Source organism: Vigna radiata, chromosome 3 (genome assembly GCF_000741045.1).
Source record: "Vigna radiata var. radiata cultivar VC1973A chromosome 3, Vradiata_ver6, whole genome shotgun sequence".
Classification (NCBI taxonomy): Eukaryota; Viridiplantae; Streptophyta; class Magnoliopsida; order Fabales; family Fabaceae; genus Vigna; species Vigna radiata.
In genome coordinates this window covers 10,691,152-10,696,559 of record NC_028353.1, presented here as the reverse complement: position 1 = coordinate 10,696,559, position 5,408 = coordinate 10,691,152, and positions in this window count along the sequence as shown.

Sequence of the window (5,408 nt, the reverse complement as noted above, 5' to 3'; positions counted from 1 at the left end):
ATTCCCTTGATTTTCTCAAAATAGGAATACGAGAATAATTCAAATATTTGTTTGATTGAAAGAGTATTTTCAATTCCATCATAAGCTCTTAACTCTAACGAATAAACCATATGTTTATTCTATATCACAATTAAATGAGTTTTCCCAAAGTAACTAGTTATGTGCATAAAATAATTGAGAAAACATTAAACTGGATAAGAGTTTTATCAAAACGAAAGTACTTACAATGATTGTGATATCATGGAACCAAGTCTCATTCGTGTTACATGATCCTTAAAATTCTTTGGTCACATGCATTTAGTTAAAGGATCAACAATCATTAACTTAATGCTAACATGCTCAATGACCATTTTCTTTACTTTAACACATTCTCTTATGGCTAGATATTTAATATCAATGTGCTTACTATGACTTCCAATTTTATTATTCTTAACCATAATACAAATTCAATGACCTAGTAATTGATTCCATAACTCTATGCCCAGATATAAAACTATTCAACCATACACCATGTGAAATAGTCTCAAAATAAGAAATAAACTCAACCTCCATAGTAAAATTAGTAGTCAATGTTTGCTTTTTGCTACTCCAAGATACAACTCCACAAGCTAGCATGAAAACATAACGAGATGTAGATTTTCTAGTATCAACACAACTAGCAAAGTCTGAATCAGAGTAGCCTATCACTTCCAAATTATAAGTTAATATATACATGAGCATGAAATCTTTTTTTCCTTGAATATATCTCATTAATTTCTTTGCAGATTTCCAATGGTCAACACATGGGTTATTCTGATATCTTCCTAAAACATCAAATGCAAGTGCAATGTCAGGTCTAGTATAAACTTGAGCATACATAAGACCTCCAACAACTGCAACATATGGAATATTTTTCATTTGTTCACGCTTAAGATCATTTATCGGACATTGACTTAATTCAAGTCTGTCATCCTTTACAATGGGAGCTACACTTGGTAAACAATGTTTCATGTTAAACATCTCTAAAACTTTGTTGATATAGGTCTCCTGAGACAAACCCAAAACACCTTGAGATCTTTCTCTATGGATCTTAATGCCTGTGACATAAGATGCCACATCCATATCCTTCGTATCAAAGTTCTTTGAGATAAATTGTTTCACCTCGTATAACATATCTTTGTCGTTGGTTCCAAGCAAAATGCCATCCACATATATAACAAGAAAACAAATTTTCTCTCACTAACCTTCTGGTATATACATTAATCCATGATGTTTTCTTCAAAATCAAAAGAAGAGATAACTTCATGAAATTTTAAATACCATTGGGATGAAGCTTGTTTTAATCCATAGATAGACTTATTAAGCTTACATATCAAGTGCTCACAATTTCTAGAGAAAAATCCTTCAAGTTATTTCATGTACACCTCTTCCTTTATATCACCATTAAAAAAATGTTGTTTTCACATCCATTTGATAAAACTCAAAGTCAAAATGAGCTACCAATTCCATAATTATTCGTAAAGACTCCTTCTTTGATACAAGAGAAAATGTATCCTTAAAATCAATTCATTCTCTTTAAGTGAATCCTTTGGCAACGAGTCTTGCTTTATGTATTTCAATGTTATCTTGAGAGTCCTTCTTAGTTTTGAATACCCATCAACATCCAAAGGGTTTTATACTGTTAGGCAACTCAACAAGATCCCAGACTTGATTAGATGTCATATAGAATCCATCTCATCTTTTATAGCATTCTGCAACAAATTTGATTCTTTAGAACTCATAGCTTGTAAAAATGTTTCAGGATCATTTTCGACTTCAATGTCATAATCCAATTCTTACAAATACACTTCTTAATCACTAAAAACCAATGATATTTTAATTCTAGTATATCTTCTTAATGTTGTCTCAACACCTCGATTAGAAACTTGTTATTCGATATTTAACATTTACCTATTCTTTAACATTTAAATAATTTTACATTATAATAAATAAAAAGATCTCATTCTTAAATCTGTTTTAGTCATCCTAAATTTTAAATTTTGGAGGGCTTTTTGTCAGAAATAACAAAAATATAGGTTATATAGGATGTGTTGGGTACAAACAAAGTCCCATATCAGAAAAAGTAAGAGATGGACATAGGTTTATATACACATAAGATACCTCCATTGATAAGAGGCCTTTTAGAGTGATACCAAAAGCAAACCTGTGAGGGCTTGGCCCAAAGCGGATAATATCTTATCAGTATAGAGACTTATGTGTATGTGTGAGTGTCGAACCCCATCCCTACAGGATGTACATAGAATATAAAAATAATATTAGAAATAAATAGGAATAGAATACATACGTGATGAATAAAATCTCTTTGATTGTAATGATTGTTCAAAAACTTCCAAAAACAAATGTGACAAATCCTTGATGCTACAACTTTAGATGGCCACATTTATGAATTGTCCGTAATCCTCCAAAATAAATGCCAACCATTCTTATTTTCTTCTTCCACTACTACCACACTAAATCACTAGACTACCACTATAATCGGATCCATCGCCATCAATAAGATTTTGCTCTCAAAAGTTCTGATCTGCCACGGTAAGCCAACCCTAATATGCCATCACCATGTACTATATATTAATCAAGTTTAAATAAGTTTTTCTTGGTAAATTATGAGAGTTTAATCTTTCGAAGTTTGAAATCAATTTATGCTGGGTTTAATTGATTACCATAATTTACTTTATGAGACTTTTAATCCTAACCCTTTTTTCCTTCACATTTGAAAGTAAAATGTAAAATGCAAATAAGTTTAACAATGTTCTCAAGTGCGTACTTTCTTGAAACGGAAATGATTCGAATGAGCTATGATTGAGATTTGCCTCCCTACTTTTGTCTTTTTTTTCAACTTTTATCAAACAAGGAAAGATATACTCTTCATTGATCTTGACGGTTTTTTTTTATACTGTCATTTTCTCAATTTTTCATTTATTTATTGATAATTCAAAATCAATATATATATATATATATATATATATATATATATATATATATATATATATATATATATATAAGCATATAACCAATATAATATGAATCTTAAATATGCACAACATCACTATCTTTTTCAATATAGTTTATTTTATATCCAACGCAACATTATTAAAATTTGAATTCTAAACCACTTCACTAAGGACATAAAACGCTACGACAATAAATATGAATAGTGCTTATTCATTATATTCTTAGTGACACGTGATTTAGTAAATAAATTACTTTAACCAACCAATGACTAGAAAAATTCTTATAGTCGACATTGCTTCTTTTTCTCAGTTTTTCTTTACTCATGACATTTTTATATCTTAAATCTTGTTATAGGATCGAAAATATTTTATAAAGATATTTTCTCTTCACAGTCTCTTTATACTATCAAATATTCGTCTTTCAAGTTTTCTGCTTTCGTCCTCAAAAAAGAGAAATATCTGCCTTTAAGTCATTATTTAATTAGAGTTTTCTAGTGAAATCTTAATTAATGTAAAAATTAAATTATAAATCATTATTAATGTGTTATTTATAATGTTTACTTTGTTGATCATAAGTCTATTCAAATGGACCACAACTTATGGAATTATTAATTTTGAAATCTATAATGACTAAATTAAGTGTTAAACGAGACTCATATTTAATTAAATCTTCTCATGTTATATCTTCAATAGACCATAAAAGATACCGACACGCAATGTTTGGCTTCTAACATCTAGTACGTAGTGTATGAACTCAACTACATTTAAGTACCAAGTCTCTAATTATATATATCTTATAGAAATAAGGATAATGATACTTTGACAACATTTTATTTGGCAACATTTTAATATCATCTACATCTTATTCTGTGATTGGTCCAAAATTATTCTATAATCAATAATAATAATCATAAACACCATTATAGACCGATCACAGAATGATGTTATTGTAAAAAAAAATGTTATCAATGAATAATTATGAATCCCTAAAATTTCTAAGTGCAAACCCATGATTTTAAAAATAATCAATTTACTATTTGGAAAAGTGACTTCGAGATTATATATTCTGCAAATCTTTCAGAACCAATGAAATGCATTCTAAAACATGCTTTCTGGGACATATAATATTTTTGGGAATGAGTTTTTCGAAACAAAGTTTCCAAAACGTTATTTTTTTTTTTCAGAACAAGCCCTCTCTCCTTCTTTCTTCTTCCTCTGCAGTGGAGAACAGATACGTAATAGCGGTAACGAAGCTGCAATGGGACGGTAGCAGCGACAACAACGATAGAGTGTTATAGTTAGAGAAGGGTATTTTAGTTTTTTCCCTCTTAATACAGGGGTGCAGTTGATAATAATGGGAGTATAATAAGAGAAAACGAGATTTTTGAGCTTACTTCCTTTGTTTTTCTCTTATGTACCTTTACCAAAAAGGGTCCACAATGAACAATTTCTACATGCACTATATTATTTTTTTATGCATCTTTATGTGAGAAATATAAAAAATATTTCTTCATATTACATAATTAAGAAAAACTAATATTAATCAGTATTTGGATTATACAATTTCATTTTCATTTCAGTCTTGAATTGACAAATTAAAAATTTTATTCTTTTACGTTCAAATTCGTTGATCCCAAAACTTAGTTATTAATAAAGTACAACATTAATTATTTTTTTATCCAGAAGTTCTTTAGAGTCTAAAGACCTACTTTCAAATCAGGATAATTTTATAAACTCACTGCTTAGTTAGAATTTATTAAAATAAATTTATGTTAAATTTTAAATTATTAATTTCACTAATTAAAATAATATAAATTTATATAACATTTTCTAAATAGAAAAATACAATTTTTTTGTCCTTTATGTCTATAATGATTTTCTAAATACAAAACAACATAAATGTTATTAGAAGACAAAAATGTCCGTAAGTGTTATATTATTGTAATTGATAACTTATTTGATGCATATAAAAAAATTAAAAAAAATTACATAATTTTAACATTGTTGTATTTTTTTCAATCATTTGTATTTTATTTTAAGATTGCAAAAAATTAAAATATAATTAAATATAAAAAAATGCTTAAGTTAGAAAAGCCAAAAAAAGATATTTTAATTGTTGTTTTGTGTTTAGAAAATGATTATAAAGATTTAAAGAAAAAGGATTTTTTTTGTCTTTACAAAATATATTATATAAATTTATATTATTTTAGTTAATAGAATTAATTATTTTATATTTTAACATAAATATAATTAAATCAATCTTAATTAGTGAAGTTAATTATTTCATAATTCAATAGTAAAATTAATTATCATTAATTATATCACCCTTAGCACAATAATTAGCATTCCACTTATCATTATTACCATTTTTAAATAATGAATTATATATATATATATATATATATATATATATATATA